This window comes from Sesamum indicum, unplaced genomic scaffold (assembly GCF_000512975.1).
Source record: "Sesamum indicum cultivar Zhongzhi No. 13 unplaced genomic scaffold, S_indicum_v1.0 scaffold00575, whole genome shotgun sequence".
In the NCBI taxonomy this organism is placed as follows: Eukaryota; Viridiplantae; Streptophyta; class Magnoliopsida; order Lamiales; family Pedaliaceae; genus Sesamum; species Sesamum indicum.
The window spans coordinates 1-7,131 of NW_011628441.1; the positions used below are offsets into that span (position 1 = coordinate 1).

The 7,131-nt window shown below is 38.8% G+C and overlaps 3 long non-coding RNA genes across 6 annotated transcripts; all 3 read right to left on the reverse strand.

Moving 5' to 3' along the window:
- Nucleotides 1–123: 123 nt before the first annotated feature.
- On the reverse strand, nt 124–934 carry LOC110011477. The gene is made up of 2 exons (XR_002286503.1): nt 415–934; nt 124–303 (listed from the first exon to the last, which is right to left on the reverse strand). It is a non-coding gene; the product is annotated as an uncharacterized LOC110011477 (long non-coding RNA).
- Nucleotides 935–974: 40 nt separating this feature from the next.
- LOC105180297 lies at nt 975–2,129 on the reverse strand. The gene is made up of 3 exons (XR_849521.2): nt 1,610–2,129; nt 1,302–1,498; nt 975–1,007 (listed from the first exon to the last, which is right to left on the reverse strand). It is a non-coding gene; the product is annotated as an uncharacterized LOC105180297 (long non-coding RNA).
- Nucleotides 2,127–7,125, reverse strand: LOC105180298. 4 transcript variants are annotated; one of them, XR_849522.2, is made up of 10 exons: nt 6,944–7,125; nt 6,782–6,843; nt 6,068–6,264; nt 5,155–5,774; nt 4,875–5,071; nt 4,003–4,580; nt 3,696–3,892; nt 2,808–3,401; nt 2,499–2,695; nt 2,127–2,204 (listed from the first exon to the last, which is right to left on the reverse strand). It is a non-coding gene; the product is annotated as an uncharacterized LOC105180298 (long non-coding RNA). The 4 variants fall into 4 exon arrangements; XR_002286504.1 differs by having other exon boundaries at nt 3,976–4,580; XR_002286505.1 differs by having other exon boundaries at nt 6,068–6,278.
- Between the last annotated feature and the right edge of the window lie 6 nt (nt 7,126–7,131).

Sequence of the window (7,131 nt, forward strand, 5' to 3'; positions counted from 1 at the left end):
CAAATTAGAAACTGCAAACAAGAGATTTGTGTAGAGAGAAGAAGAAACATACTCACCCTTATAACGAAATCAATAAAGGAGCTATTAAGAAAAATAAAAATCTTACCTCCATTTTGATACTGGAACCAACTCTGAGTAGATCAATCAACGCAACAAAAGTATTTAACTTCTCTTCAATGCTGAAATCTGGATATTCACTCTCCGTTAGTCCTAACAACCACACTCTCCTGGATTGCTCTCATCAGCTTCATTGTATACTCAGCACTTTTGTGTTAGATTTGCTAACATCAATTTTTTTATAGCCTGCAAACCACAAGCTAAGCTCATACTAAACAGAATGAATATAAAACATATAAAGAAAAAATAATAGAAAATTACTGTACATACAGATCAACAATATCCAAACTCGGTCACCTCTTCTGTTGTTGCTCAACTTAAGGCCTGAGAAAGAGTCCCCATTAACTTGCGCCAGCCCACCCGACGAGCTTCTGCAAATAACCACGTGCACAGGCCACCACCATTTGTTTCCGGCATTTCTTAGAAGGCATGACTGCTGCTAATATGGACACCAAATACTTATCCAGGTTTTGCACAAATGGATGCAAGAGTTTAACTGCAGAAACTGTTCCCTTTTCTTCCTTCCAGAAAATTCTCCAATTTCCAGCATATTTCATGAGCGCTGATAGAACTTTTGGCGGAGCCTCCTCCTCGTCAATGTCGCAAATAGAATATTCGAAAATTATACACAGTAGCAGAAATATCATATGATGATTTAGGTTTGTCTGACACTACTCATTGCCCTTGTGATGTTCATCTGATGCTTCTTGTTTCCACTTTGGTGGTTAGAGTTGGAATTAAAACGTCAAGTGGAAGACACGGCACATAGAACATGCCTCTTTTCCATGTTTCGCGTTGCAGCCTTTGGAGCCTAATGTCACCAAGCCCGTTGGCAGTGTTTTGGCAAGAAATTCGACGGCCGACTCTGATTCTGGGTTGTATCTTTAGCCCTGAAATTAGTTAGTCGCAGTTAATATGGATTAGCCCATGTATTTTGCGACCCAACCTCAGAAGAACGAGCCTAATGTCATTCCAATTATGAGAAACAAGGAGAGTCAATGTTTTCAAGATCATTTTCACTATATGGGCATACAACAGTCGTAGAATTTCTTCAATTAACACTCAGAAACCAAAATCGCAAATCAGAAACTGCAAACAAGAGATTTGTGTAGAGAGAAGAAGAAACATACTCACCCTTATAACGAAATGCACAAAGGAGCTATTAAAAAAAATAATAGGCTTACCTCCATTTTGATACTGGAACCAACTCTGAGTAGATCAATCAACGCAACAAAAGAATTTAACTTCTCTTCAATGCTGAAATCTGGATATTCACTCTCCGTTAGTCCTAACAACCACACTCTCCTGGATTGCTCTCATCAGCTTCATTGTATACTCAGCACTTTTGTGTTAGATTTGCTAACATCAATTTTTTTATAGCCTGCAAACCACAAGCTAAGCTCATACTAAACAGAATGAATATAAAACATATAAAGAAAAAATAATAGAAAATTACTGTACATACAGATCAACAATATCCAAACTCGGTCACCTCTTCTGTTGTTGCTCAACTTAAGGCCTGAGAAAGAGTCCCCATAAACTTGCGCCACCCCACCCGACGAGCTTCTGCAAATAACCACGTGCACAGGCCACCACCATTTGTTTCCGGCATTTCTTAGAAGGCATGACTGCTGCTAATATGGACACCAAATACTTATCCAGGTTTTGCACAAATGGATGCAAGAGTTTAACTGCAGAAACTGTTCCCTTTTCTTCCTTCCAGAAAATTCTCCAATTTCCAGCATATTTCATGAGAGCGCTGATAGACCTTTCGCCGGAGCCTCCTCCTCGTCAATGTCGCAGACAGAATTTTGGAAAATTATATACAGTAGCAGAGATCTCATATGATGATTTTGGTTTGTCTCACATTACTCATTGCCCTTGTGATGTTCATCTGATGCTTCTTGTTTCCACTTTGGTGGTTAGAGTTGGAATTAAAACGTCAAGTGGAGGACACTGCACATAGAACATGCTTCTTTTCCATGTTTCGCGTTGCAGCCTTTGGAGCCTAATGTCACACAGCCCGTTGGCAGTGTTTTGGCAAGAAATCCAAGGGCCGACTCTGAATTTGGGTTGTATCATTAGCCCTGAAATTAGTTAGTCTCAGTTAATATGGATTAGCCCAAGTATTTTGCGACCCAACATCAGAAGAACGAGCCTAATGTCATTCAAATTATGAGAAACAAGGAGAGTCACTGTTTTCAAGATCATTTTCAGCATACGGGCATACAACAGTCCTAGAATTTCTTCAATTAAAACTCAGAAAGCAAAATCGCAAATTAGAAACTGCAAACAAGAGATTTGTGTAGAGAGAAGAAGAAACATACTCACCCTTATAACGAAATGCATAAAGGAGCTATTAAGAAAAATAAAAATCTTACCTCCATTTTGATACTGGAACCAACTCTGAGTAGATCAATCAACGCAACAATAGTATTTAACTTCTCTTCAATGCTGAAATCTGGATATTCACTCTCCGTTAGTCCTAACAACCACACTCTCCTGGATTGCTCTCATCAGCTTCATTGTATACTCAACACTTTTGTGTTAGATTTGCTAACATCAATTTTTTGATAGCCTGCAAACAACAAGCAAAGCTCACATACCAAACAGAATGAATATAAAACATATAAAGTAAAATAATAGAAAATTACTGTACATAAAGATTAACAGTATCCAAACTCGGTCACCTCTTCTGTTGTTGCTCAACTTAAGGCCTGAGAAAGAGTCCCCATTAACTTGCGCCAGCCCACCCGACGAGCTTCTGCAAATAACCACGTGCACAGGCCACCACCATTTGTTTCCGGCATTTCTTAGAAGGCATGACTGCTGCTAATATGGACACCAAATACTTATCCAGGTTTTGCACAAATGGATGCAAGAGTATAACTGCAGAAACTGTTCCCTTTTCTTCCTTGCAGAAAATTCTCCAATTTCCAGCATATTTCATGAGCGCTCATAGACCTTTCGCCGGAGCCTCCTCCTCGTCAATGTCGCAGACAGAATTTTGGAAAATTATATACAGTAGCAGAGATCTCATATGATGATTTTGGTTTGTCTCACATTACTCATTGCCCTTGTGATGTTCATCTGATGCTTCTTGTTTCCACTTTGATGGTTAGAGTTGGAACTAAAACGTCAAGTGGAAGACACGGCACATAGAACATGCCTCTTTTCCGTGTTTTGCGCTGCAGCCTTTGGAGCCAAATGTCACCACAGCCCGTTGGCAGTGTTTTGGCAAGAAATTCAAGGGCCGACTCTGAATCTGGGTTGTATCTTTAGCCCTGAAATTAGTTAGTCACAGTTAATATGGATTAGCCCAAGTATTTTGCGACCCAACATCAGAAGAACGAGCCTAATGTCATTCCAATTATGAGAAACAAGGAGAGTCACTGTTTTCAAGATCATTTTCAGCATACGGGCATACAACAGTCCTAGAATTTCTTCAATTAAAACTCAGAAAGCAAAATCGCAAATTAGAAACTGCAAACAAGAGATTTGTGTAGAGAGAAGAAGAAACATACTCACCCTTATAACGAAATGCACAAAGGAGCTATTAAAAAAAATAATAGGCTTACCTCCATTTTGATACTGGAACCAACTCTGAGTAGATCAATCAACGCAACAAAAGTATTTAACTTCTCTTCAATGCTGAAATCTGGATATTCACTCTCCGTTAGTCCTAACAACCACACTCTCCTGGATTGCTCTCATCAGCTTCATTGTATACTCAGCACTTTTGTGTTAGATTTGCTAACATCAATTTTTTTATAGCCTGCAAACCACAAGCTAAGCTCATACTAAACAGAATGAATATAAAACATATAAAAAAAAATAATAGAAAATTACTGTACATACAGATTAACAGTATCCAAACTCGGTCACCTCTTCTGTTGTTGCTCAACTTAAGGCCTGAGAAAGAGCACCATAAACTTGCGCCATCCCACTCGACGAGCTTCTGCAAATACAGGCCACCACTATTTGTTTCTTGCATTTCTTAGAACGCATCACTGCTGCTAATATGGACACCAAATACTTATCCAGGTTTTGCACAAATGGATGCAAGAGTTTAACTGCATAAACTGTTCCCTTTTCTTCCTTCCAGAAAATTCTCCAATATCCAGCATATGAGCGCTGATAGAACTTTTGCCGGAGCCTCCTCCTCGTCAATGTCGCAGATAGATGTTTGGAAAATTATATACAGTAGCAGAGATCTCATATGATGATTTTGGTTTGTCTGACATTACTCATTGCCCTTGTGATGTTCATCTGATGCTTCTTGTTTCCACTTTGGTGGTTAGAGTTGGAATTAAAACGTCAAGTGGAAGACACGGCACATAGAACATGCCTCTTTTCCATGTTTCGCGTTGCAGCCTTTGGAGCCTAATGTCACCACAGCCCGTTGAGAGTGTTTTGGCAAGGAATTCAAGGGCCGACTCTGAATCTGGGTTGTATCTTTAGCCCTGAAATTAGTTAGTCGCAGTTAATATGGATTAGCCCATGTATTTTGCGACCCAACCTCAGAAGAACGAGCCTAATGTCATTCCAATTATGAGAAAAAAGGAGAGTCACTGTTTTCAAGATCATTTTCAGCAAATGGGCATACAACAGTTCTAGAATTTCTTCAATTAACACTCAGAAAGCAAAATCGCAAATTAGAAACTGCAAACAAGAGATTTGTGTAGAGAGAAGAAGAAACATACTCACCCTTATAACGAAATGCATGAAGGAGCAATTAAAAAAAATAAAAGGCTTACCTCCATTTTGATACTGGAACCAACTCTGAGTAGATCAATCAACGCAACAAAAGCATTTAACTTCTCTTCAATGCTGAAATCTTGATATTCACTCTCCGTTAGTCCTAACAACCACACTCTCCTGGATTGCTCTCATCAACTTCATTGTATACTCAGCACTTTTGTGTTAGATTTGCTAACATCAATTATTTGATAGCCTGCAAACCACAAGCTAAGCTCATACCAAACAGAATGAATATAAAACATATCAAAAAAATTAATAGAAAATTACTGTACATACAGATTAATATATCCAAACTCGATCGCCTCTTCTGTTGTTGGTCAACTTAAGACCTGAGAAAGAGTCCCCATAAACTTGCGCCAGCTCACCCAACGAGCTTCTGCAAATAACCACGTGCACAGGCCACCACCATTTGTTTCCGGCATTTCTTAGAAGGCATCACTGCTGCTAATATGGACACCAAATACTTATCCAGGTTTTGCACAAATGGATGCAAGAGTTCAACTGCAGAAACTGTTCCCTTTTCTTCCTTCCAGAAAATTCTCCAATTTCCAGCATATTTCATGAGCGCTAATAGAACTTTTGACGGAGCCTCCTCCTCGTCAATGTCGCAAATAGAATTTTGGAAAATTATATACAGTAGCAGAAATCTCATATGATGATTTTGGTTTGTCTGACATTACTCATTGCCCTTGTGATGTTCATCTGATGCTTGTTGTTTCCACTTTGGTGGTTAGAGCTGGAACTAAAACGTCAAGTGGAACACACGGCACATAGAACATGCCTCTTTTCCGTGTTTCCCGTTGCAGCCTTTGGAGTCTAATGTCACCACAGCCCGTTGGCAGTGTTTTGGCAAGAAATTCAAGGACCGACTCTGAATCTGGGTTGTATCTTTAGCCCTGAAATTAGTTAGTCACAGTTAATATGGATTAGCCCAAGTATTTTGCGACCCAACCTCAGAAGAACGAGACTAATGTCATTCCAATATGAGAAACAAGGAGAGTCAGTGTTTTCAAGATCATTTTCATCATATGGGCATACAACAGTCGTAGAATTTCTTCAACTAACACTCAGAAATCAAAATCGCAAATTAGAAACGGCAAACAAGAGATTTGTGTAGAGAGAAGAAGAAACATACTCACCCTTATAACAAAATGGATAAAAGAGCTATTAAAAAAAATAAAAGGCTTACCTCCATTTTGATACTGGAACCAACTCTGAGTAGATCAATCAACGCAACAAAAACATTTAACTTCTCTTCAATGCTGAAATCTGGATATTCACTCTCCGTTAGTCCTAACAACCACACTCTCCGGGATTGCTCTCATCAGCTTCATTGTATACTCGGCACTTTTGTGTTAGATTTGCTAACATCAATTTTTTGATCGCCTGCAAACCACGAGCTAAGCTCATACTAAACAGAATGAATATAAAACATATAAAAAAAAAATAATAGAAAATTACTGTACATACAGATTAACAGATTAACAGTATCCAAACTAGGACATAACCCACATCACTTTTCCACTAAATCATACAATAGACCTTCATAAGACAAAAAACGCAATCCAGTTCACAACGAGCAAACTGTAAACATGAGATAGTAAACTAATCTACCAATGCCAATTTGTGCTATTCCTTTTATTGCATTTTGTAATCGTTCCTTATGAAACAAGTTGTATCATGGCCTCCTTATTTATAACTATCCCAACAACTCACAACTTCTTTCAAGAAGAAAGTGGTAAAGAGAGCTGAGCGCAGTGCATCGGAAGTTGGTCTCGTATTTTAGAAAAATAAAACTACAAGGAAAGAAAGCAACAGAAAAAGTTCTATGGAGCAGGTTACCCAATGCATACAACAGAATGAAATATTCCATAAGACATCAAAGATCAAATGTACCAAATACCTGCCCTTTCTTGGTTGCAAGACTAATGTTGCTGGCTTTATTTCCCCACAGTTGGCCCACCACTAAAGATAACAAGAAATAACACGAGCTATGAGATCTATTAGCGATATGGAAACAAACAAGTTCACAGGATTCAAGAAAAATCGAGAACGAGTCACGTACGTTTTATCAAGGATATGTATGGATATATCATTAACCCCTTCTTCTCAAACTTGTAAGTTAATAATCTCCACAAATGCAATCGGATCAAGAAACTCAAATTTGGGAGATACTCCAATTCGAAAGGGGATTCCAGCAATGGAGAAAGCTCGACATTTCCCACCACCACTTACGTTATCAAAACTCGGTGG